Raw genomic sequence first — 27922 nt, forward strand, 5'->3', positions numbered from 1 at the left:
TGTACAAGTACCGTATACGGTATACACTGATCACTTTTTCAATGTGAAATCATCCTAGCATCCCAGGAACAAATCCCACTTGTTCATGACAAATAATCCTTTTAATATGCTGGGAAATTTTATTTGCTGGTATCCGTTCAGGAGTTTTTCAATCACTGTAGTTTTCCTTTTTCTGTAGTGTTTGCCTGGCTTCGGTATCAGAGCAATGCTGCCCTCATTGAAGGAGTTAGTAAGTGTTTCCCCTCTGATTTCTGGGAAGAATCTGAGGATCAGTATTAGTTCTTTAAATGCATTCACCAGAGAAGACATCAGGTCCAGGGCTTCTCTTTGTTGGGAGGTTCTAGACAACTGATTTCATTTCGTTACTTGACAACAAGTGTAATTTTTTATGGAGTCAGTTTTGGTAGTTTACATTCCTAGAAATTATTAATTTCATCCAGATATTGAATCTGTTGGTGTATAGGTGTTTATACAACTCTCTTATAATCCATTTTTTTCTGTAGAATTGGTAGTAACATCCCCACAAAGTTCATTTCTGACTTTAAGTGACATGAACTTTTTCCCCCCTTAGTCAATCTAGCTAAAAGTTTGTCTGCTCTAATCTTTACAATTTCCTTTCCTTCTACTGGCTTTGGCTTTGGTTGGTTCTTTTTTTTTCCAGTTCCTTAGGAAATAAAGTTAGGTTGTTGATTGGAGAGGTTTCTCCTTTTTCACAGCCATAAATTTCCCCCTTAGCTCTGCTTTGCTGTGTCCCAAAGTTCTGGTGTACTGACTTTTCATTTAATTAACCTGAGTATTTAAAAATTTCCCTTGTGATTTCATCTTTGGCCCATTAGTTAAGAGTGTGTTGTTTAATACCCATAAATCTATGAATTTTCCAGTTTTCCTCCTGTGACTGATTTCCTTTTTTTTTTTTTAAAGTAGGCTTTGCACCCAGCATGGAACCCAATGTGGAGCATGAACTCACAACTCTGAGATCCAGACCCGAATTGAGATCAAAAGTCAGATGCTTAACTGACTGAACTACCCAGGTGCCATATCCTGTGACTGATTTCTAACTTTATCTCAATATTGTGGTCAGAAAAGACATTTTATATGATATCTACCTTGCAAAATCTACTGAGACTTAAACTGTAGTCTAACAGCAGGTGTGTCTTGGAGAAGGTCCCATAGGCACTTGAGAAGAACTTGTGCTGTTGTTGGGTGGGGTCCTGTCTCTTAGATCTGGTTGGGTTATTGTTATTCAAGTTGTCTATTTCCTCACTTACTTTCTCTCTGGTTCTACCCACTCTCCAATATCATTGTAAAATCGTCTATTTCTCCCTTCAGTCCCGTCAGTTTTGGATTCATATAATTTGATGGCCTGTCATCAGGCATGTAAATGTTTATCATTAGTTTATCTTCTTCCTGTACTGAACATTTTATTAACATATGTCCTTCTTTGTCTCATAACTTTTTTCATTTAAAATCTATCTTGGGGCGCCTGGGTGGCTCAGTCGGTTAAGCGGCCGACTTCGGCTCAGGTCATGATCTCGCAGTCCGTGAGTTCGAGCCCCGCGTCGGGCTCTGTGCTGACAGCTCAGAGCCTGGAGCCTGTTTCCACTTCTGTGTCTCCCTCTCTCTGACCCTCCCCCACTCATGCTCCGTCTCTCTCTGTCTCAAAAATAAATAAACGTTAAAGAAAAATTAAAATAAAATAAAATAAAATAAAATCTATCTTGACTCATACCAGTACAGCCATCTCAGCTCTCTTTCAGTTACATAAATTTGCATGGATTATCTTTTTCCATTCTTCCACATTCAAATTTTTTATGTCTCTGGATCTAAATTGAGTCTCTTGTACACAGCAAATAGTTGGATCACGTTTTTTTCTATTCAATCTGCCCATCTGCTTTACACGGAGAGTTTAATGGATTTTCATTTAAAGTAATTACTGGGGCGGCTGGGTGGCTCAGTCAGTTGAGCGACTGACTTCAGCTCAGGTCATGATCTCATGGTGAGTTCGAGCCCCGCTTTGGACTCTGTGCTGACAGCTCAGAGCCTGGAACCTGCTTCAGATTCTGTGTCTCCCTCTCTCTCTGCCCCTGCCCTGCTCACACTCTGTGTCTCTCTCTCTCAAAAATAAATATTTTAAAAAATACTTAAAAAAATAAATTACTGACAAGGAAGGATTTATTTCTGTGACTTTGGTGTTTGTGTTCTATGCATCTTAGAGCTTTTTTGTCATTCTGCATGACTGTCTTCTATGTTTAGTTGATTTTTCGTAGTGAAATATTTAATTACCTTTCCATTTCCTTTTGTGTGTATTCTATAGCTATTTTCTTTGTCATTACCCCTAGATTACATTTAACATCCTAAAGTTATAACACTTTTATGTGCACTTATACCAGCTTTAGTAACACAAAACCTCAGCTCCTTTACAGCTCTGACCCAACCCCCTTTCAGTTACAGATGTCACATCTTTATGTACTATGCATCCAAAAACATAATAATTTTAAAAACTGTATTAGTCTCTTGGAGTGCCTGTGCAGTTTAGTTGGTTAAGCGTCCAATTCTTTTTTTTTTTTTTAATGTTTTTTTTTTTTAATGTTTATTTATTTTTGAGACAGAGAGAGACAGAGCATGAAAGGGGGAGGGGCAGAGAGAGAGGGAGACACAGAATCGGAAGCAGGCTCCAGGCTCTGAGCCATCAGCCCAGAGCCCGACTCGGGGCTCGAACTCACGAACCGTGAGATCGTGACCTGAGCTGAAGTCGGACGCTCAACCGACTGAGCCACCCAGGCGCCCCAAGCTTCCAATTCTTGATTTCACATCAGGTCATAATCTCATGGTTCATGAGATCAAGTTCCACATTGGGCTCTATGGTGACAGTGCAGAGCCTGCTTGGTCTTCTCTCCCCACCCCCACCCCCGCATCTCTCTGCCCCTCCCCCTGCCCGCGCACTCACTCTCTCTCATAATAAATAAATATTAAAATATATATATACATACACACACACACAGGGGCACCTGGGTGACTCGGTCAGTTGAGCATCAAACTTTGGCTTGGAGCATGATCTCACGGCTCTTGAGTTCAAGCCCCATGTCAGCTCTGTGTTGACAGCTCAGACACAGCCTGTCAGATTCTGTGTCTCCCTCTCTCTGCCCCTCTCAAAAATAAACACTAAAAATTTTTTTTAAATATATACATATATAGTCTCTTAAATTACAAAGAAAACAAAAGGCAGAGCTATAAACCCAAGCTACAATAGTGCTAGCTTTTATAATTTTCCAGGTATTTACTTTTACCAGAAATCCTTATTCATTTATAAGGTTTTGAGTTACTGTCTAGTGTCCTTTCTTTTCAAAGGTGAAGGACTCCCTTCATGTAGGCCAGGTATAGGGGTAATGGTCTGTCTACTTTGCTTTATCTGGGAATCTCTTAATCTCTTCCTCATTTTTGAAGGACAGTTTTACCAGATACAGGATGCTTGGTTGACAGCTTCTTCTCTTCAACACTTTGAACACATCAACCCATGCCTTCTGGCCTCCAAGGTTTCTCATTAGAAATCTACTCATAATCACATTGGTGAAAATAAGATGAAAGAAAGCTATCTTCCTCTCAACGCTACAGATGTTAATAACGTACCTTATTGCGTCTTATGCCACAAAACCCTTTCCTACAGTATTGTGATGCAAACATAGTTGTAGCCTCATTTTAACACCAATCAGAGCTTAAGCAAAAGGAAACAAAGATTTCAGGTATAAACACTGAGGTCTTCAAAGCCAAAAATTATTACAGATTTCCAAACTAGAAAGGAAAAGCCCACTGAAGCACCCCAGATTTTAATTTTCTTTTTTTTTTTTTAAATGTTTATTTATTTTTGAGACAGACAGAGCATGAGCGGGAGAGGGGCAGAGAGAGAGAGGGAGACACAGAATCCAAAGCAGCTCCAGGCTCTGAGCTGTCAGCACAGAGCCTGACGCGGGGCTCGAACTCACAGACCGTGAGATCATGACCTGAGCCGAAGTCGGACACTCAACCGACTGAGCCACCCAGGCACCCCTAATTTTCAATAAAATAAATATTAGTCTCTAATAACCCACCTAAAACAAGAAGTTCTTTGGAGTCCCTTTTAAAAAAAAAGAACGAAAAGTCTTGAGACAAAAAAGTGAGAAAACCACCGTAGATTATCTCTAGCCACTATCAGTCCATGTCTCGCTCTGCACCATTGGTGATGGAATCACAAACACCCCAATCAGCCCCTGGCTGCACCTAGGTTTTTTGGTCCTTATAGCCCAGAAAGCTGATTTCTGGTGACCTGACAGCTTGTCTTCTCCTTTTGAAAAATTTTCCATCTTATTTATTGTCTCCATTCTTTTGTTTTTCCCATTTTTTCCTATTTTCCTTTTTCTTATTTTTCTTTGTTCTATTTTCTTAAATTTTTTTTTCATTCTTTTTGTCTTTTCTCATTTTTCTCCTTTTTCTTTTATTAGCATAGTCAGTAAGCATAACTACTGTTTTGTATCATTAGTGTTGTTAGTACAACTGGGTTAGGAGATCATCATGCAGCAGGGCCTCACGGCCATCTCTGCTAACATACTACCCATATCGACAATTATGAGCTCCTCAAGACCACTGGCCAGGGTAACTTTGCCAAAGTGAGGTTGGCCCAGCACATCTTGACCGGGACAGAGGCGGTGAAGGTCATTAAGAAGAGTGAGCAGAGCTCCTCCAGCCTGCAGGGACTTTGCTGTGAAGCACGCAGCATGGAGGCCTTGAATCATACCAATACTGTAAAGTTATTTGAGGTGAGTGACACTGAGGAAGCACTATTCCTTTTTTAGAGTACATTAGTGGAGGAGACATGTTCGGTTATTTATTGGACCATGGCCACATGACAGAAAGGGGCCAGAGGCAAATTCCAGCAGCTAGTATCCACTGTGCAGTACCGCCATCAGAATGGTACAATCCATAGGGACCTGAAGCCAGAGAACCTGCTTTGTGGCATGCAGCTAAATATAAAAATTTCAGACTTTGGCTTTAGCAATCAGTTCATCATTGGCCATAAGTGGAATACCTACTCTAACAGGCCCCCTCATGCTACCCCAGAACTCTTCCTGTGCCAAAAAGTACAACGATCCACCATGGTGGATGTGTGGAGCATAGGAGTCATTCTGGCACCATGGTTACCAGTGTCCCAGCCTTTTGTGGGAGAGGACTTCTGGCAGCTATGGAAGCAGATCCTGAGGGGGCAATACCACATTGCAATATTCTTATCTGTTTAATGTGAAAACCTCTTGAGAAAACTGATGGCCCTCAACCCCAGTGACAGTAGAACGTTAGAAGATATTATGGGGGGGGGGGGGGGCGCCTAGGTGGCGTCTGACTCTTGATTTTAACTCAGGTCATGATCTCATGGTTCATGGGATTGAGCAAGACTCCTCGCTGACAGCATGGGGCCTGCTTAGGACTTTCTCTCTAGCTCTCTCTGTCCCTCTTCTCCCCTGCCCCTGCCCACCCTCTCTCTCTCTCTACCTCTCCCTCTCAAAAATAAATAAACTTAAAAAGAAAAAAAAAAAGATAAAATGGCCCATGGATAAATATGGGCCAGGAGGAGAAACTCAGATCTTACACAGAGCTGCCTCATGACAACAAGAACCGCTGGTGTGACCAAGGTGATGATGAACATGAGCTATGGGTGGGACCAGATCCAGGACCCATCAACAGGCTGGATGTATGACAGTGTGATGGCCACCAAAGTGATCCAAGCTCAAGAAATCCAAGGTGGAGGGCCACCCCATCACAGTAAGGCCCTCCCCTTCTGCTGACTCCAACAGCTGCATTCTTTCTCCAACCCAGAAGGTTCAGCAGGTGTCTAACGATGAAGTGAAGAATACCTACAGCAAGCCTGCTATCCCCACCTGGTTCTCCAAGGCAGAGAATCAGTGGCCCGAGGAGGACCAGGAGTCAGGATAAAAGGCCACAGGGCCTTCTCATCCCCTACGCAGGCTGGAGCTGAGGACCACCATCCCCAGCTCAGCCCCCTAGCATTGGTGGGCCTCCTCCTCCACCACCAGTAGCATGGCGCCAGAGGGAACCAACTGTCCTCAAGGTGTGTCATTGAAAGAAAATCTGCTCCAAACCAGACAGCCTGATAGTATGACCCAAGCCTCTGCCTCTGGGGAAGGGAGGCGGGGGCGGGGGGGGGGGGGGGGGCAGGTCCTTCAAGTTTATTCTAAGACACTTCTGTTCAGGCTGCCCAGCAAGAATCAGAACAGCAAACAAAACAGAATGAAGCCAATTGAATTTCTCATGGTGGATGGCCAAGGCAGAAATCAAATCAAAGACCGTGGGGAGGTTGAGCTGTGCTCCCTGCATTTTAAATGTAGAGAAAGAAGATGCTGAGCTCCAGGGAGCCTGGCAACACAGTACAGATCAACCAGAGACTGGACACAAAGAGCCGTGGGCAGGAGCAATGTAAGAAGTACATGCTGTGCGTGCAAGACGCTTGGGCAAGAGGAGTTGGTAAGTATTGATAAGGAAGTCTTTACCTCTGTCATATACTATTTGTTTTCTAAATGTCTATTTCTGGTTGTTGTTCATTTCTTCCTTTACTGATATTTTTGTATTTAGTTGAATTTTTAATGTAATTTTTACATACCATTTCAATTCCCTCTTCTTTCCTCTTGTGTATATTTATTATTTTCTTAGTAGTTACGTCAGGGATTACAATTAACATCTTAAACTTATAATAACCTAGTTTAAACAATATCAATTCATTTCAATAGTATACACTCTGTTCTAATCTCTGTCCTTTCTCTATATTACCAAAGATTACATCTATATACACTGTGTGGCTGTTATGACAAATTTATAACTTTCATGTTATAAATGTAAGAAAAAAGAGAACAAAAAGAGCAAGAATACTGGCTTTTAAATTTGCCCGCATAGTTATCCTTACCAGTGTTATTTCTCCTTATGGCTTTGAGTTAGCATCCAGTGTCTTTTCACTTCATCCTGAAGAACTCCCTCTAGCATCTCCTGTGGGGCAGGCGTACCAGTAAGGAATACCCTCAACTTTTGTTCATCATTTGGAAATATCTTAATTTCTCCTTCATTCTTAAAGGATAGCTCTGCCAGACACAGAATTCTTAGTTGATAAGATTATTTTTTTTCTTCTTTCAGGACTTCAAAATATGCCATTTTTACTGTCTTTTGGCATCCATGATTTTTCATAAAAAATCAGCTGTTGGGAGCTCCTGGGTGGCTCAGTGGCTTAGACATCCAACTCTTGATCTCAGCTCCAGTCACGATCTCACACTTCATGAGATGCAACCCTTTGTTGGGCTCAACACTGATAGCACAGAGCCTGCTTGGGATTCTTACCCTCCCTCTCTCTCTGCCCCTCCCCTGCCTCTCTCAAAATAAATAGGGAACATTAAAAAAAAAAATCTTGAAATAAAAAAAAAAATCAGCTGCTAAAATCTTATTTAGAATCTCTTATATATGACAAGTTGATTCTCTTGCTTTCAAGTCCTTGTTGCTTTGAAAGTTCAAGTTACTACTCTACTATAAATGTGCCTTGGTGTAAATCTCCTTTGAGTTTACCCTACTTGGAGTTCATTAACCTTCTTAGATGCGTAGATTCATTAGATTTTGGAAGGTTTGGACCATTATATTTTCAAAAATGTTTTACCCCTCGTATATATTCCCCCTCTGGGGCTCCTGGGAAGTATATTTGGCATGCTTGATGGTGTCCCACAGGTCACTCAGGCTGTGTTACTTTTTGTAATTCTTTTTCCTGTTCCTCAGACTGAATAATTTTGATGGTTTTATCTTCGGCTTGCTGATCTTTTCTTCTGTCTGCTCAAATCTGCTCCTAAACCCTTCTAATAAATTTCATTTCAGTTACTGTACCTTTCTGCTCCAGAATTTTTTTCTTTTTATATATTTTTTCTTGATGTTCTCATTTTGTTCAGACATTGTATTCTCCATTTCCTTTAGTTCTTTGTCCATGGTTTCCGTTACCTCTTTGAGTATATTTAACACAGTTAATTTAACGTCTTTGACTTACAATTCCAATGTCTGAGCTTCCTCCGAGATAGTTTCTGTCCAATTCCTTTGTTTCCTGTGGATGGGACGCACTTTTCTGTTTCTTTATGTTTCAGATTTTTGTTGTTGTTGAGAAATGAACATTCTGAGTACTATAATGTGGTATCCTGGAAATCTCACTCTCTTGTTCATCAGGGATTGCTCATTGTTGCTTGCTGAAAGCTGGAACCGTCCATTTGTAAGCACACCACTCACTTATGAAAGATCAGTAGCCTATCCCTGCGTGAAGCACATCTCCATCCAATCAGGTTCCAGAGTTTCAAAACAGTTGATTCTAACCACTCTCTCTAGGTCAATGGCTTTGACTGGTAGAGGAACTGACCTCCAAAGCTTCCCACTCTGTCATTTTGTGTGATATCACTGTGGTCTATAGCCTCAATTTTTTTTAAGTTTATTTTGAGAGAGAGTGAGCAAGCAGGGGAGGGGCAGGGCAGGGGGGAGAGAGAGGATCTCAAGCAGGCTCTATCTGCACTGTCAGCACAGAGCCCAGTGCGGGGCTCAAACTCACGACCTGTGAGATCATGACCTGAGCCAAAACCAAGAGCCAGATGCTTAACTGACTGAGCCACCCAGGTGTTCCTATAGTCTTAATTTAAATATCAGTGAACGAGTCCAATTTTTAGTCCTTGACCAAACTCAATCAAGTCCTTGAATCACTGCTAATTCTCTCAGCAGAAAATGCCAGGTACATGCCTATTTTTTGAACAGAAGTATGATTTGTTTTCTAGTTTTGGTAAGGGATCAGAATGAGTCACTCCTTCCCTAAATGTTAGTTCTTCCTTAAATCTTTTGTGACCACAGAAGACCATCACAGGAACAGATTTGACATGCGGCAGAAGACGAACATAATCTAATAGCACAGACTCAAAATATCAAACTAGTGGCTCCTGGGTTTAAGTACTGTTCAAAATATTAGAAGTGAAATGTCGTATTAAGAGGTAGTTGACTGGGAACATGGCACAGAATTCCCTTCAGGAGTCATTATTTGGGAATGCAAGCTGGTGCAGCCACTCTGGAAAACAGTATGGAGGTTCCTCAAAAAACTAAAAATAGGAACTACCCTACGACCCAGCAATTGCACGACTAGGCATTTATCCACGGGATACAGGTGTGCTGTTTCGAAGGAACACATGCACCCCCATGTTTATAGCAGCACTATCAACAATAGCCAAAGTATGGAAGGAGCCCAAATGTCCATCAACAGATGAATGGATAAAGAAGATGTGGTGTATATACATACAATGGAGTATCACTCGGCAATCAAAAAGAATGAAATCTTGTCATTTACTACTACGTGGATGGAACTGAAGGGTATTATGCTAAGTGAAATTAGTCAGAGAAAGACAAAAAATACGACTTCACTCATATGAGGACTTTAACAGGTAAAACAGATGAACATAAGGGAAGGGAAACAAAAATAATATAAAAACAGGGAGGGGAAAAAAACAGAAGAGACTCTTAAATATGGAGAACAAACAGAGGGTTACTGGGGGGGGGGGAGGTTATGGGAGGGTAGAGGGGCTAAATGGGTAAGGGGCACTAAGGAATCTACTCCTGAAATCATTGTTGCACTATATGCTAACTAATTTGGATGTAAATATTAAAAAATAAAAAACAAACTGTTGAGTGTGGGGGCACCTGGCTGCCACAGTTGGTAGAGCATCCAGCTCTTGATTTCAGGGTTGTGAGTGCAAGCCCCACACTGGGTGTAGAGATACTTAAAAATAAAATCGTAAAAAAATTAACAACAACAAAAAAAAAAGAGTCATTATTCAACCGTCCAGTGCTCTGAAGAAGAGTTAACACTTCTCTGTGCTCAGCACACATTAGGAACTTGAATATTCCTTTGCCTTAATAGAAGCATCTTTCTGGATGCATACATAAGAAAGGATACAAAGAATGCTCCATACAGGTAAAGTACTTAGCTCTCACTCCAAAAACCTTCTCTCTTTAAAACATGCCTTTTTTTGGGGCGCCTGGGTGGCTCAGCTGGTTAAGTGGCCGACTTCGGCTCAGGTCATGATCTCGCGGTCCGTGAGTTCAAGCCCCGCGTTGGGCTCTGTGCTGACAGCCCAGAGCCTGGAGCCTGTTTCAGATTCTGTGTCTCCCTCTCTCTGACCCTCCCCCATTCATGCTCTGTCTCTCTGTCTCAAAAATAAAAAATAAATGCTAAAAAAAAAAAAATAAAAAAAAAAAAAAACATGCCTTTTTTGAAGTAAGAAATTTCTATCAGTAGGATAAGCTGAGAGTTACAATGGTTGGAAAATTAATGTCCTAACAGTCAGCAATTCCCATCAAACAAATTCTTCCTCCAAAAACAGCCAAACTACATCAACAGTTAACCAGTTAGAGGCTGTAACTATAAATGAGTTCCCCATGAATAGGACATAATCACTGGTTAGGAGCAAAAGGGGAAGTTGAGAACTTCCTTTCAGTATCACCAGAAATGGATACAAGTCAGGGCACCATACCATACCAGCACTGCCTAGGCATCTTTGGTTAATCCTGTCTTTTCAGGAGCAGTTAGCTCTGTTTCCTCTTTCACCAACTCGGCTATGCTTGCCCAAGCAGACCCCTATCTGCGTAAAGCCTGTCAAATAGGCATTCTTGCTTTTAGAGCCACAGTCACCATCTTAGACCAGGCTTATACACATCATACCCATTCTATACAACTTGTAAATCCTTTCAACCAGAGTAATGTCCCTCATATTTTCTTATCTTTTCCTTTCAAATACGTAAATATGGATAGATTATCATGATGAGATGTGGTTAATGTGAAAAAGAGAGGTACCAAAAATCTGTTGCCTTTACAGAACATCATAGAGCTTCCTGCCTACGCTCTTGAACGGTAACATACCTGAAAAACACAAAGCCTGCCGCACCTGGAACTACCTGAGCAGCAGTGCATACCACCTGGATTTCTTACTGTATTGCCCCAGTCTTTCCTCATTTTTAAGGCCTACCGTCCTCTCAAATCTATCACCTCAAATCAATCACTGCCAAAAATCTAGACACCTACTTCCAGGTTTGGCCACATGAACATATTTGGAAGGTCATAAGTCCACTTCTCCCCTTTCCTTGATGCATCTCTCTCAGCCAAGAAAATACAAGTGGGGGAAAGAAATCTGCCCCTGCTTCAAAATGCATATTCAAAACACATAAATACACAGGGACAGACTTACATGTATTATGAGTGAACATTCTAAAATGTAGTTAGATTTTTTCCGTGAGAGAGAGCACAAGCAAGCACATGTGCCCAAGCAGGGGAGCAGCAGAGGGAGAGAATCTTAAGCAGGCTCCATGCTGAGCGTGGAGCCTGACGTGGGGCTCAATCCCACAACCATGAGATCACGACCCCGGCCTAAATCAAGAGTTGGACACTTAACCAACTGAGCCACCCAGGTGCCCCAGGTTTTCTTTAAGTATGGTACAGAACAAGATAATGTTTCCATTTGTGTTTATTAGGCTGAATCCTATGAAAGTGTCATGTTTGGTCAAAACCAATCAACTTTATAGGGTTCACTATTGTCTCTAAGGTAGGAGGGATTGAGGTATGAAAATATTTGTTTTCAAGGTTTCCTTCTGTACAATTAGATTTATGAAGTGTATCATTACCTCCTCCTCACATCCAAAAACTCAACACCTGTCCAAAAGCCTCCTATCAAATCTTGTTCATACTACATCACCCCCTTTTGTGGGTGGCTCCTCATGTGTCATGCAGTCAAAAAGAAAAATTCCTCCAGGACAGGAACTATCTTACTCCTTTGGCATTTCCCTAGCGTAGCACTCGGCACGAAGCACCATTTGGATACTTGCATGCCTGAATAACTACACGTCCACTTCCCCTGTATCACCAGGGGTAGAACTTGTTCCCTACCAGAGCAGTAAGAAGGAGAAAAACCAACTCCCTTCTCAGATTCTGACATGCACTGTTTGATTTTGGCCTGTGAACAACCACAGGTGAAGTTATTCGTTAAATGTGTGTGTATACCACGTGTCTAGGGAGGGGGTACATTCCAAGGCTGGCCAACATGAGCTCCTTCCTCCTCACTCCCCTCTAACCTCCCACCCCCTTCTCAAACTCACAAGTGGAATCTTGCTACTGCCTCATGGCTCCAGTGGGCTAACAGAAATCTGGCCACAAGGTTCCAACCTTCACAGAGACAGCACTCCTTTCTCTCCCCCAAGTAGATCGTGGGTGCTCTATAACTCCAGACGACTTTATGGGCTCAGAGAACCACAAGCCATAGAAGGCTGCCATTTGCCAGAGTGGTGGCCAGTCATATGTACACAGAATTTCATGTTGACGGCATGCAAAATGATTAGCTATAACTTTAGAAGATAATAAGCAAAGGGAAAAAAGGAAGAACTGGCAAACCCAGTGTACTTTTTTCCTGTAGAAAGGCAATCATTTTTTACCAATTCAGACTAACATTCCTTTAACAACCCTGAAAATAAAGACTGGCCCAATGGTGTGATCTTCATCTGTGAAAATTAATTAACTCCCTCCTTATATATTAGAATTAATTAATAAAAGGAAAAAAACATTTTTAACTCTTGTCAAGTTTGGGACATTCCTATGGAATCTGCTATTACAACCCTCTACCAGGAGTGACAAACAAATCTATTTTGTCTAAGTTAGACAAGAAAAGTTAGTAAAAAATCCATCTAGAACACAGATTATAAGTAACTGTGTATGTTCGAATACTGCAAGAAATGACCACAGAAGACAAAACATGAGGGGGCTTGGTCAGTTAAGCTTCTGACTTGGGCTCAGGTCGTGATCTCAGTTTTTGAGTTCGAGCCCAGCCCTGTGCTGACGGCTCAAGAGCCTGGTGTCTGCTTCGAATTCTGTCTCCCTCTCTCTCCCCCACCTCCCCCTACTAGCACTCTGTCTCAGTCTCTCAAAAATAAATAAACCTTAAAAAAAAAATGAAATACATAAAAGCTTTATGAACATAACTTAAAACCTAATACTTGCTTTCCAGTGTCCTTTTTCAATCCTTTACATTCGGCATCTGGATACTAAGATTAAAAGATGTGGGGCACCTGGGTGGCTCAGTTGGTTGAGCGACCGACTTTGGCTCAGGTCATGATCTCACAGTCCGTGAGTTCGAGCCCCGCGTCGGGCTCTGTGCTGACAGCTCAGAGCCTGGAGCCTGCTTCAGATTCTGTGTCTCCCTCTCTCTCTGACCCTCCCCTGTTCATGCTCTGTCTCTCTCTCTCTGTCAAAAATAAACACGCTAAAAAAAAAAATTAAAAAAAAAAAAAAGACTAAAAGATGTGTACCACTGCCCCACCAAATCCAAGGCTCACTGGGGGTCAGAAACCAGCAGGTTTTCTACTATTCGTACAGCTATTGCCTTGCACAAGGGTTTGGACGTGGTGGCTGCTCAATGAAACCTACTGGCTACATGAGCCATTATACAGTATTTGTCCCAGATACATAGGGGAGAGAATTTCACTGCTTCCCTCTGTCAGGGCACCTTAGTAAAAGCTTCTTCTAAACTTGATGGATGAAACTGTCCTACAAATTGACTAAGGGACCACGGGTAGAAAGAGTACCAATTTAATCAGAAGCAAACGTGTTTTGAGCCTAACTTCAACAGAGTTCTATGCAAGATGGAAAACTGCAAACTTATCAAAATGTATTATGAAGCAGAAGCAAATAAGACAGCAGTACTGTCCCAGAGACAAAGAATGGAAAAGTTAAAAAAAGACACATGTAGGTGGGTAATTAGTATGTGATAAAAAGATTTCTAGTCAGTGAGAAAAGGATGACAATATAATGAAATACTGAGACAACGATACATTTAGGAAGATTCTGACATCATATTGCATCATATAAGAATTCCGGGGGCGCCTGGGTGGCTCAGTTGGTTAAGCGTCCGACTTTGGCTCAGGTCATGATCTCACGGTTTGTGAGTTCGAGCCCGCCGTCGGGCTCTGTGCTGACAGCTCAGAGCCTGAAGCCTGCTTGGGTTCTGTGTCTCCCTCTCTCTCTGCCCCTCCCCTGCTCATGCTCTGTCTCTCTGTCTCAGAAATAAATAAAACCTTAAAAAAAAAAAAATGAATTCCAATGCGCTAAATACTAGGGGAAAACATTGTTTTACTGCCCTCAGGATAGGTTGGGCCAACATATAATAATGTAAACTCCCCCGCCCCCCACACACAAATCAACAGTTGACTACAGGAAAGTTTCTTTACTACAAAAACACACCATCAACCAAACCAAGCCATGAGAAACAAGGCTGGAATGTTTGCAACATGAAAAAGTGTCAATATTCTTGCTATAGATAAAAAGTTTAGGTTAAAACAAAAACCTGTCTCACTTGGGCTTTATACAAAACAGTCAAATCACAGAAGAAAAATAAATGGTTACTATTTTTTAAAAGTTTAATCTATCATCAATGAAATGGAAATGAGGTATCATTTAAATTTTTCCCACTAAACTGGCAACCATTAAGAAAACTGATGACTGACATAGGCAACTATATAAATAGAATTCTCAAGCTACAAATGTTAAGTACGCAAACTTCTTGGAGGCTGTATGGTAATATATACCAAATTTTAAGTATGAATAACAATTATAAGGAAATGATCAAATAAGTGGACAAAGATAAATATAGTCACCAAGTTATCCAGGAGGGTGACAGAAACCTATTCACTTGCTTCTGTAATTTAGAAACAAGTTCACTTCAGGAAAATTCTAACCACCTCTATACAGTGAGGTTATTCTTGCTCCTCATAAAGAAGTGAATGAGCAGGGCTCCATGTAGGTGACAGCTTTGAAATTGCTGAAAGGGTACTCAAAGTCATCTTGCCAGTTGGGATATTGCAAAAGCCACTGCAGTATGACCAAGAGCCAAAGAAAGCCAAAATATGAAAGGATCTTGAGGACAGCCAATCCGCTACTCTCATTTTTCAAAAATGGAAACAGAAGCTTAGGAACTCACTTGAGAGTCATCCTGTGGCCCTGCTTAAGGAAGTCTCTGTACCCTACAGCCTCTGGCCTACTGATTTCAAACATGAATTTCTTTTTTTTTTTTTTTTCAGCCAGAGAACACAATAGAGAGAGAGTGTGTGTGTGTGTGTGTGTGTGTATAAAAAGCCACTTGGAGAATATATTTTTAGTTCTTTCTTTCAAATGCTTAGCTTTGGGGGGGGGGGGGGACGGACATAAATTAGTCTAGGATCTACCCTGAAGCCCCTCTCCTAGAGTAGGTAAGATGCATATATGTGTGTGTCAGACACACACATGAAATACAAGTCACAGGGATTCAAGGAAAGCTAAGAATAGTACAGGCTAAAAATGAAGCTGGTGGTACCTGAGCCAGGCAGGATCCCAACAGATGTAACAGAAATGAAGGGACCTGGCAGGAACCAAGCTGAAAGCAGCAGGGAACAAAGTGTCCTAAGGAAAAGTAAGTAAAACAACTCTCAATAAAGGGTCTGTATCAGAGAAAGCACAAAACCAGGAAGACCAGCTGCAGGCAGTTTGTGGAGGGAAATAACCAAGGGCACTGAAAAAACAAAGGGTTCTGCGGGCAGGGAAAGAATAGGACTTAGGAGTACTTTTAAGACTATGACTATCTGGTAGCACTTTAGGAGAAGGACTGGAGGAGAAGGGGAGTGAGAAATCAGTAAAAAGACATTTAGGGTATCTATAGGATTCCAACACTGAAAATATGGCAGGCAAGGGAATGCTCACACTTGGCTGTTTCTTTCACACCTACTTCATGCAAAGCGCATTTCAAGACACTTGAGTTGAGATGATCACATTGTTTATTTTTTTAATAAATTTTTTAAAAAATTAATTTTTTAGAGAGAAAGAAAGAGAGAACACGTGCGCAGGGGAGGGGCAGAGAGAATCCCAAGCAGGCTCCCCGCTGTGACCTGAGCAGAAGTCCGATGCTTAACTGACTGAGCCACCCAGGCGCCCCTATTATACACCATTTAAAAGAAGTAGATTTCTTAGGATAGAAAGGTGATTTGTGAGTGAGGCAATTTGTTATCCTTTTGGCATTTAAATTACCAGTTGACTGGGGCAAGAATCTATGAGGCAGTCTTTCCCCAACACCTATTACCTGTTACAGCAAGCCACGATACAACTAGTACTGTTTCCTAAATATTTCCAACTCTGTGCTTTCCAAGCCCACGGCAGAATCCCACTTCTTGGTCTCTGGTGTGGTGTGACTCATTCTGGCCAGTGAGTTGTAAGCAGAAGTGACGTGTCCCTCTGGGCTGGAACATTTAACTTCAGGAGCAAGACCTTCCAATAGTCCTTTTTCACTTTGCCAAGATGCCCAGCAATATTCCATATTGTCGCTGCTCCTTCAGGTGGAGTAGGAATTAGGCAGAGCCCCTGGAAAACTCATGATGCACATGCTGCACAAGCAGAAAATAAACCTGTGTTGCTTTCGACCATTTTGAGGTTATTTATTGCTGCAGAATAACCTAGCCTATTCAGTCTCATTCCGCTGGAAAATTCACTACCTGGAAATTTACATATCAAAAGAGAACAAAGCATCCTTCTTTTTACAAACCCTTAAACAAAACTAAATAAAATTTACATAAGCTCTTCTTCTATATGTTATTTTTCTCACAACTATTAGGGTTAAAGAAACATTTGGCTACTTGGAATATGAAGTGCCAGTTCTAATCCCACTACCTGGGGACTCCATGGTACTGAGCGCATCCTTTCAGGCCATTTCCGTGTCTGCAAAGAGATGGTAATAACTCACATGCTGCTTAGATTGAACTTTGAAGTGAAGCTTAAACAAGGTAACAGTTGAGCTCTGTAAGAGAATAATTATACATACACACTTTGTTCCATGTATCACTCATGAAAAGGGGGAAAAACTAAGGCAAGTTTTACAAAGAAGCAAGTTTCTTGAACAGTATGGTACTGGCACAAGAACAGACACTCAGATCAACGGAACAGAATAGAGAACCCAGAAATGGACCCAGAAATGTATGGCCAACTAATCTTTGACAAAGCAGGAAAGACTATCCACTGGAAGCAAGGCAGTCTCTTCAGCAAGTGGTGCTGGGAAAACTGCACAGCAACATGCGGAAAAATGAATTTGGACCACTTTCTTACATAACACACAAAAATAAACTCAAAATGGATGAAAGACTTCAATATAAGACAGGAAGCCATCAAAATCCTCAAGGAGAAAGCAGGCAAAAACCTCTTTGATCTTGGCCTCAGCAACTTCTTACTCAACTGGTCCTCAGAGGCAAGGGAAACAAAAGCAAACGTGAACTACTGGGACCTCATCAAAATAAAAAGCTTTTGCACAGCGAAGGAAACAATCAGCAAAACTAAAAGGCAACCTACAGAATGGGGGAAGATATTTGCAAACGACATATCAGATAAAGGGTCAGTATCCAAAATCTAAAAGAACTTATCCAACTCAACACTCCAAAAACAAATAATCCAGTGAAGAAATGGGTAAAAGACAGGAATAGACACTTCCCAAAGAAGACATCCAGATGGCCAACCGACACATGAAAAAATGCTCAACATCACTCATCATCAGGGAAGTACAAATCAAAACCACAATGAGAGGGGCACCTGGGTGGCTCAGTCGGTTGGGCGGTCGACTTCGGCTCAGGTCATGATCTCGCTGTCTGTGAGTTTGAGCCACGCGTCGGCTCTGTGCTGACCGCGCAGAGCCTGGAGCCTGTTTCGGATTCTGTGTTTCCCTCTCTCTCTGACCCTCCCCCGTTCATGCTCTGTCTCTCTCTGTCTCAAAAATAAATAAACGTTAAAAACAAAACAAAACAAAAAAACCCACAATGAGAGACCACCTCACCCCTGTCAGAATGGCTAACATTAACAACTCAGGCAACAACAGATGTTGGCAAGGATGTGGAGAAAGAGGATCCCTTTTGCACTGCTGGTGGGAATGCAAACTGGTGCAGCCATTCCAGGAAACAGTATAGAGGTTCCTCAAAAAATTAAAAATAGAACTACCCTACAACCCAGCAATTGCACTATTAGGTATTTATCTAAGGGATACAGGTGTGCTCTTCCAAAGGGGCACATGCACCCCAATGTTTATAGCAGCACTATCAACAATAGCCAAAGTATGGAAAGAGCCCAAATGTCCATCCACGGATGAATGGATAAAGAAAATGAGTATTACTTGGCAATCAAAAAGAATGAAATCTTACCATTTGCAACTACATGGATGGAACTAGAGAATATTATGCTAAGCAAAATTAGAGAAAGACAAATATATGACTTCACTCATATGAGGACTTTAAGAGACAAAACAGATGAACATAAGGGAAAGAAAGAAAAAATAATATAAAAAAGGGAGGGGGACAAAACACAAGAGACTCTTAAATATGGAGAACGAACAGAGGGTTACTGGAGGGGTTGTGGGAAGGGGCATGGGCTAAACGGGTAAGGGCCATTAAGGAATCTACTCCCGAAATAATTGTGGCACTATATGCTAACTAACTTGGATGTAAATTAAAAAAATAAATTGGGGAGCCTAGGTGGCTCAGTAGGTTGAGCGTCTGACTTCAGCTCAGGTCATGATCTCATGGCTCACGTCAGGCTCTGTGCTGACAGCTCAGAGTCTGGAGCCTGCTTCAGATTCTGTGTCTCCCTTTCTCTCAAAAATGAATAAACATTAAAAATTGTTTTAATAAATAAAATTAAAATTAAAAAAGCAAGTTTCTTGAAAAGCAATTCTTGTTAAGAGGACTTGGCAACCCAGCCCAATAGATTCTCCACTATGTTGCGCTCACTGCTCTCGAGCTTTCTAAAGGCAGGTACCAAACCAAGAGCAGAGGCTTTAGTCAGAGACCCGGATGGTAGTGCCTTTTTTTTTTTTTTTTTTCTTTTTTGGTAAAACAGACTGGAAAGCAGCTAGCTAGTAAAATAGACAGTTACACAGAACCATTTCAATAACTCAAAGCTTTTATAGCAACCCTTGCTTATCTCAGACATTTACCAGTAAAATAGATTGCTCATAAATTGCTAAAAGGAGCCCATAGTGGGCTGGCTGGCTAAAGAGGAAAACCAAACTAACTGCTCCTTCTCCATTCCATCCCTCCAAACCAACTCCTTTTAATCTGTGTTAAATGCACTTCTAAGGAAGCACCTCTTTGAAGGTTTAAACACATTTGTATTTGACTCCTAGCCCCACTAATCTCTCAATGTATGTTTCTTTAGGTAAATTATAATATCAAAGTCATTCCTTACCCATACCTGGGGTACCACCTGCCTTACTCAATAGGGTTGTGACGTTCAAGTGAGAGGATTATGCCCTATCCTAGCATTATCTATTCAAATATCACTTTGTTAAACATAAATCCTTCAAGAAGGCACTAGAGTGCCTCCCCTCCCGCACTCCATCTGGCCCCCGTACATATACTCATTCCCAAATTGGAGATAATGCAGTCATTCCATCTGCCTTAGCATTTCCTTACCTCCATTCATTTGCTTATGCCAGTCTCTCCAATTACAATGGGTTTCCCAAGTCTCCCTTCTATACCACAACTCTACCCAGCACCCACCTAACCCAGCCATTTGAACACCTCTAGCATTTTCTTTAAGCTATTTTTATGACTCTCATTTGCCTTGTTTTACAATTATTCCTAAACCTCCAGTGATCTTCATTTTATACTCCCCACAGCTGTCAGCAGTGTTTCTTACAGCAGACAATAAAAATCTGTCAAATGAACACAAAACACAGTTCAGCATTCAGGAAAGCTCTACATATTAATCACTGGCCCAGAAGCATAACTTACATGCTACAAATAGTAATTTACTGTGCAAAGTTAGAACTGGAAAAAATTTTTTAAGTTTACTGAATATTTCAAGATCCATCCTAGAATAATTTATCTCTGCCCTCAAGGAGTTTAGAGTAGGGGTGGGGGGAAGCAAAGTCATGTAATATCATTCCAACCAAACTAAGGTCTACAGTGGATGTACAAAGCTCAAGATCACTTAGCCAGAAAGCTGTTGGTCAAACACCAATATGTAAATGGTCAGTCAGAACATGTAAACAGACCTATTTCTAGCATGTGTATGATGGAATCCAGTATTTTAAGGACTCAAGTGTCAAAGCAAAGAATTTGAATGAAAGCACAGATGATCCTTTGGGGCCCATTCCACCAGCAGGAATGGATCCAGATCATAAATGCAAAACACTGCTGGTGGGAGTGTAAGCTGGTACAACAATTGGATAATTGACAGTATCTATACCAAAGTGTAACATACTGTTATGGGCTGAACTGTATCCGCCCCAAATTCGTATGTGGAAGTCCTAACCCCCAATACCTCAAAATATGACTATCTTCAGAGACAGGAACTTTAAAGATGTGATTAAGATTAAATGAGATCATGAGAGTGAGCTCTAATCAATATGACTGATGTCCTTATGAGAAGAGACTAGGACACAGGCACGTGAGAACACAGGACAGCCATCTACAAGCTAAGAGAAGTCTCCAAACAAACAAATCAACCCCGCCAACACAACACAGCATCTTGAGCTTCTAGCTTCGAGAATTATGGCGAAAATTTTTTCTTTTTGTTAAGCCACTCAGTCTGTGGTATTTATTACAGCAGCCTTAGCAAAAGAATACATATACATTTTAAGCCTAAAATTAAGCCTTTCCACTCCTCGGTATTAACCTAATAGAAATACGAACACATATTAGTCAGAAAAAACATTCTGACCACACAAGAACATTCATACAACATTATTTGTAACAGCCAAAAGTTATAAGCTACCCAAATGCACGTCAATAAATTAATAAATACATCTGGTATACCACACAATGGAACACTTCTGAGCAATAAAAATGGAGTTGAGAACTGCACTCAATACAAAATCTCACAAACAATAATGGATCAAAGAAACCAGACACAGAAGAGTACATAGCGTATAACTCCATTTATATAAAGTCCAATTCGGGCAAAAATCACACCACAGTGCTAAAAATCAGCAGACTCATTACCCAGGGACGAGGGGATGATAATGACTTGAAGGAGGCACAAGGGGGCTTCTAAGTTTACAAAAATCCTCCAAGTTGGGGCACCTGAGTCTCTCAGTCGGTTAAGCATCCAACTTCAGCTAAAGTCATGATTTTGTGGTTCGTGAGCTTGATCCCCACATCGGGCTCTTTCCTAAGCGCTCAGAGCCTGGAGCCTGCTTCAGATTCTGTGTCTCCCTCTCTCTCTCTCTCTGTCCCTCCCCCGCTTGTGTTCTCTCTCAAAAATAAACATTAAAAAAAAGCCCAAAAAGTAAATTATTTATATAAATGTCTCCAAGTTCACTTACTTGTGTACTTTTCTATAAGTATGTTCTGCTTCAACTTCAAAGTTTAGCAGCATATAAAAATGACAAATTACTTAAAAATCAGGGCAACATTTTACTTATCCAGCGTCACCATGCCAAATAACTTTATTCTGGAACTGAATCCATCAGGTTCTTCACCTGTTGCCATTAAACATCTGAAAACCACAGCTAGCCTCATGGTCCCCAGCTTCCCATCACAGTGTTTATTAGAAGTCCCATAGGTCAAAGGATTCAAGTGTCCAGTCCCAGTCATAGTTAAATTCTCACACCATATTTTAGTCTATTTCATAAAAGAAAGGTATTAAAGGATGCATTCATAGGAAGAAAACAACCAGTTAACTCTGCGGTCTTCCTCTGGATAGTGAATGGTGGTTTTTTCCTTTTTACTTCTGTATTTCCCTAGTGTGTGTGTGTGTGTGTGTGTGTGTGTGTGTGTGTGTGTTTCCTTTAAAAGAACGGATTCATTTAATAACCAGCAAAAGAGAAACACCATTTTATTAAATTTTTTAAATGCTTTATTTGTTTGTTCTTGAGAGAGAGCGTGTGCGCAAATGAGGGAGAGAGGCAGAAGGACAGAGAGAGGCAGATAATCCAAAGCAGGCTCCAGGCTCCAAGCTATCAGTACAGAGCTTGACGCAAGGCTCGAACTCAGCAACTGTGAGATCATGACCTGAGCAGAAGTCACTTAACTGACTGAGCCACCCAGGTGTCCCGAGTAACGTCATTTTAAACAAAAGGTTGTTGGGGGGGTGTCTGGCTGGCTCAGTTGGAAGATCATACAACTCTTGAGATTGGAGTTGTGAGTTTGAGCCCCATGTTGGGTGTAGAGATTACTTAAAAAAAAAAAAAAAAAAAAAAAAAGTTAAAATAAACAGTAGTGGAAGAAAAACCTTTTTTTTAATGTTTAGTATTATTTATTTATTTTGAGACAGAGCACATGCAGGAGCAGGCAAGGGAGGGGCAGAGAGAGAGAGAGAGAGAGAGAGAGAGAGGGAGAGAGAAACAAAGAGAATCACAAGCAGGCTCTGCGCTATCAGCACAAAACCTGATGCAGGGCTTGATCTTGACCTGAGAGGAAGTCCAGAGTTGGACTGCCCCACACAAGAGCTCCAGACAAATACATTTTTAAAAGGAGTCAAATGCTGGGGCGCCTGGGTGGCTCAGTCGGTTAAGCGGCCGACTTCGGCTCAGGTCATGATCTCGCGGTCCGTGAGTTCAAGCCCCTCGTCAGGCTCTGTACTGACAGCTCGGAGCCTGGAGCCTGTTTCAGATTCTGTGTCTCCCTCTCTCTGACCCTCCCCTGTTCATGCTCTGTCTCTCCCTGTCTCAAAAATAAATAAAACGTTAAAAAAAAAAAAAAAAAAGGAGTCAAATGCTGAGGGCTTTAAGGCAATCATGTGTAATCAAAAAGGGAGGGTGCTGTATCAGAAAGAGCACTGAGCTATGTGTTTCAGCAGACCTAGATTAGCATTGTCTAGGAGCTGGGCCACCTGAGCACCAGCAGTAGCTCTCTCAGACACAAAAACAGAAAAGGCTATCCTCTCAGCGTACAGAGATGTTCTAAGCACCAAATGAAACCTTATGTAAAAGGTAGGCAACACACAAACACTAAAAAGCATCTATTTAAAGACAAGTATCACGTAGTAACGTTTCTACAAAACGTTAGTACTCTTTAACAACCATCAGCTGGCACAGGTCACAGGATTTCAGAGGGGCTCTTACCCTGTGGGCTGCCCAGATGACCCAGAGTTATCTCTGGGGGTCCCCAGATCTCTAAGTGCACAGTGCACAGAGCACTGTTGGTAGACTGACTACCATATGTAAGAGGCACTACTTTTCATAAAGTCTGTGCTGTTACGACTGGGTTTTTTCGGCTCTGTCACGTATTCTCAAATTAACTCGAACTAAGAGTTTAGCCATCTGAAATAGACTTTTAATTAAAATTGCATACAAACATTGGAAACCAACGATGTTAACTATTTACCTCCCAACGCAATTTTTAAAGGATTCCGGAACTGGGCTGGGTGACTCCAGGAAAGCCAGTAGCAAGCATAAGCTGTCGTTACTTGAAGAGTCAGGGAGAACAGAGACGCTCCTTCACTGGGTCTGGCAGCAGTCACACAAGCAAGCTCATTTGAGAGCCAAGTGAGGTTACAGGATTCCTAAACTGCCCAGGTCCCCAGACCTCCCTAAACATGCTTCAGATTTACTCTGCCCCTAAAGCAAACAGTCGGAGGCAACCAGGAAATGGACAACAAAATCAGTCAGACTGATCTCCACGGCAGCGATGACATCACCAGACAGCCCGGGAGAGGCTAGAGGTCCCCCGCATTAAGTACTGCATCTTCAGGCAAATGAACGAGGCCAACACTGTATGTCACCACTGGAACCAACTCCCAAGCTTTCTTCCTCCCCCACAGAGATATTCTGCAAGTAGCTATTCTTAAATTTGTTTTTGAAATCACAGCCTGAGTACTAAAATTGAAACTAGTCAGAGGCACTGCTACAAGGCCTGTTCTGATTTCACCCACGACACATCACTTTTACCTTTGATTCACAAATCACACTGACCACAATTACCATGAAAAAGTTTTAAAACATAAATACAAGCTATTTTTCTGTGTTTATGAAAAGTCAGAAAATAGAGGGAAGATGTGAAAGCAAATACTGAAGAGATCAACACATTGAAAATGTTTCTGCAGCAAACTGCAGAGGCACAACCTACAGAGCTATTAGATAGCATTAACAGATAAATGTTTGATAACACATAGGAATGGATGACTGAGAATACAATGGCAACCTTACATGGGAGATAAGAGTCAGCAGAAAGCCAGTAGCCGCAAGGGGTGGGGGTGGGGGGGAGTGCTAATTTCTAGAGCTTCAGTCTCCTTCAGAGGATGACATCAGTGCCAAGGGAACCACTGTTTAAGCCTTACTCAAGAGGATTCCACCTCCTTACTTCCCTGGAAAACCTTGCTTATAACTCCTAGTCCAATATCTTGTCAAATCCTCAGCCATATTTGTTGAATTATATAGATACAGAATTAGGACACTTTATCACAGGCATAATAATGAGAACTATTTATGTCAAATCTCAGAAAGGAACAGTGTATAAGACTATCACATGTGTGTGGTCTGAATTTGCTACACCTTTGCACAGAAAGGCTAATACCAAATATAAGGGCAGAGATGTTATTTGTGTAATTCTCTTTGGAGGTTTATTAAAAGCTAATCAAATAACCAAAACCATTTTTGCTTCACTCGGTGGTGGGGTCAGGAATCGGATGCAAAGCCATACTGTACTATAAAGCAGTGTTTTTTGATGATGGGGTTGGGGGCTTAGGCCTGGTTGGCCCCCCAAAACATAACAAAACAAGCAAATGCCCCAAGTGATTGCTGAGAATCACCTGGAGAGATATACTAACAAAACTATTTTTAGAATGCCTTCTCCTACATTCCACCCTTCTGTTTGTTTACTCATGCAGTTCTACCACAAAGGCAAAACTCACATCTCCTTTGAAAGGGAAGACAGAACAGTTGCAAAAGAAGGGACAGCACAGGGTTTTGTTTAGTATAATACGGACACTGTAACTGGTAAGCACTATATTAAACTTTCTTCATCAGCTAAAGAAAAAAAATCCAGCATGCCAAATGTGCCTTTGCTCAAAGAGCACTGCAACAGCTAACGTTTGCAGTGTCAAATGGCAGTGACATGAACTCCCTCCAGTGAACAACAACAACAAAATGCCACTAGAGCAAAAGGAGAAACAAGCTTAGTGTTGAAGGTTACTCTTCAAAAAGCATGATCAATTTGAAACTGTAATATTATCTTCTGTACTTTCAAGAGCAAACCATACAAATGCCACTGCAATTAACAAAGCCTTCGAGTTGGCGGGAACACCAGACTGCCTACTATGAACTCACTTGGGAAAAGGTGAGAAACCACTCTTTCCAAAAGCCTCAGGTTCTACCACCAAGCCATTCCACAACAGAACGCCTGACCACAATCACACACCATTTTTAAATTCCTTTAGGACAGGAACCACACCTACCTCTCTGAGTCAATAACCAGTAATGCCTCATACATGCTAGATACTCAAAACATCCGAATGAATGAAAAAGTGCTCATCACTACTCCCTTCCAAACACAGACATTATTTAAGACTTACCACTTAAGTACTACGCACTTACCACTCGCTTAAATACATCAGTTCAGGTATAAAAGTTAAAAAAAAAAAAAAAAAAAAAAAAGAAATTAGAATACAACAGGGTGGTGAGGACTAAGCTTCAGCTTGGACAGTATCTTCAGAAGCACTCACAACTCACCTTCCAGTTCTTAGACTCAAATCTGAGCAAACTCTCCCAAGTCTGAAGACAAACACACTAATAGGAGACTCTATTAATCCGTGGATGAGAAGTCATGCGGCTAATCAGCTGCTTAAGTCACAAGGAAGAGACAAGAGCCTGTTCTTTTGGAATCCAAAGAGAAGATACAGTATTTTCAACAGGAAAGAACCAACTGGCTAGATACCCACACACTAAGGTTTTAAGAAAGGCTGTCCACACGGCAGGATTGCCAGACTTAACTTGTTTGACCAAAGATTTAAGTAACAAAATTCTTCAGACCTCAATCAAGCACTCTGCTGGAACCGTAGAGCTTCTCCTTTACAAGCACTACAAACAAGCTGTGTTAAAAGTCACAACTGCATAGAGAACAGCTTACGGTTTATGAGGTAGCACTAAGGCAGCTACCAGAATAGGCTTTCAAACGCATCACTAAAAACAAAGGAGGCAGAGAGAGGCAAATACACCAGACAGCGAAAGATGGATCACAAACTTCAGCAGCATGGGAAGGCAGTACAACCCAGGGACTGATCAGAGTGCTCCGGAGTCTGACCGCCCGGGGTCGAATCTCCCTCCAGAAGTTATTTACGGTGACCTTGGACAAACAAGTTAACCTCCCCGTTCTTCGACAATAATGGTTACTTCAGAGGGCCGTTCCGAGGATTAAACATAATGATCTGTGCAAAGTTCTTGCCCACCTGCCCAAAATACAACACACGCTCAAATGCTTGCTATTATTCTTCTTCTCGATTTTCCACTTTTAAGAACCACTATGCACCAAGGTTCAATTTAATGCGGTAGAAGATCCCCCGACGCGGTGGAATCCCAACACAGCCCGACAGCCAAACACCATCTTCCCCCCCCCCCCCCCCCCCACCGGTAAGTTTGAAAACTTCTCTCAGGATTTACAACATACTTAGGACAAAAAGCTCCCTGTCTCCCAGAGCCAGAGGCGTCTCACATGTATACAAGTGCTTGGGGAGAGCCCAGTGCACGTGATCTGACTCACTGCCTTGACTCAGTTGCTGTCAGGGAACCTCTCTCATTAGCAGGGTCGGGCTGTTCAACTGAACAGACAGATAGGAACGTGGCTCAGCCTTGGGCGCCTGTTAACAAGGCCCGCGCGGTCGGCGGGTCCCGGGCCAGCGTCCCCCGGACAAGTCAGCGGGCGGGGTCGGCTCCGACACACTCCGGCTAGCTACTCCAAGAGCCCCAGCCCAACAGCGCGTCCCGCCGCGGCGCAGGGCCCCCAGTGTCCAGAGGCCCCCCCCCCCCCCCCCCCCGAATCAGGAGACCCTCCCGGGTCTCGGGTCTTGACGCCACCAATAAACAAGGCGTCCGGGATAGCCGGCCCGGGGTCCGCAACCCGGCCAGAGGTCACACCCGGCGACCTCTGACCTCCCCCCGGCCGGGCGCGGTCCGGGCCTGCGCTTGGGCCCTGGGCGACGCGGAGTTTCCCCGCGAGGCCTGCGCTGGGTCCAGAGCCTACCCAAGACACGGACGACGCGAGGCCCAGGCGACCGAGGAGCTGAAGAGGGGGATGGGACCAGGCCACCGGCCGGGCTGGGCCCGCTGCTTACCGCGGCCGCTCCGCTGGGGGCTCCGGGCCGGGCGCGTAGCTAGGGCTCCCACCGAGGAGGAGATGCAAGGGAGGACAGAGGCAGAGAAGTCCAAGTTCCGGTTCCAGAGGACTCCTCGGCACTCCCCAAGCTTTCAACGCCGCCGCTGCCGCCGCCTCAGGCTTTATGGCCAAGACTCCGGCTCCGCTCCCACTTCCGCCACCGCCGCCGCCCCGAGCGGAAGTACCTGTCACGAGACGCCCGACGCCAGGAGTGCGGGGGAGGAGCCCCGCCTCAATCTTCCGTCTCGTTCCGGCCGCCTCTGGGCTGAACCTTGATCATGTGGCACAAACATGTCTGCCCCTTAGTGGTTGTCGCCATCTTTGAGGCTCGTACAATGAGCAGGACGGCGCCATGTTGAACCCGCAAACGGATGTCTCAGCCATTCCGTTACCCTGGAATAATGAATGCCAGGGAAGAGAGGACGTGAATAAACTGGCTCTTCCATTAGTGTCCTTCTGCAGAAGGCCCTGATCACAACTAAAGAGTCCTACTGTGTGCCCTGAGTTCTTCAGGATTCACAAAGCATGCCCTAGGAAC

At 42.6% G+C, this 27922-nt stretch overlaps 1 protein-coding gene across 1 annotated transcript in view; it reads right to left on the reverse strand.

Annotated features, from left to right (window-relative positions):
* RAB7A (RAB7A, member RAS oncogene family) overlaps positions 1-27575 on the reverse strand; it is a 70995-nt gene extending 43420 nt beyond the window's left edge. Inside the window, exon 1 of the mRNA XM_042912202.1 lies at positions 27344-27575. The gene's annotated coding sequence lies outside the window, so the exon portion shown is untranslated. The remainder of the gene's footprint in view (positions 1-27343) is intronic.
* Positions 27576-27922: the final 347 nt, after the last annotated feature.

Source organism: Panthera leo, chromosome A2 (genome assembly GCF_018350215.1).
Source record: "Panthera leo isolate Ple1 chromosome A2, P.leo_Ple1_pat1.1, whole genome shotgun sequence".
NCBI classification, from domain to species: domain Eukaryota; kingdom Metazoa; phylum Chordata; class Mammalia; order Carnivora; family Felidae; genus Panthera; species Panthera leo.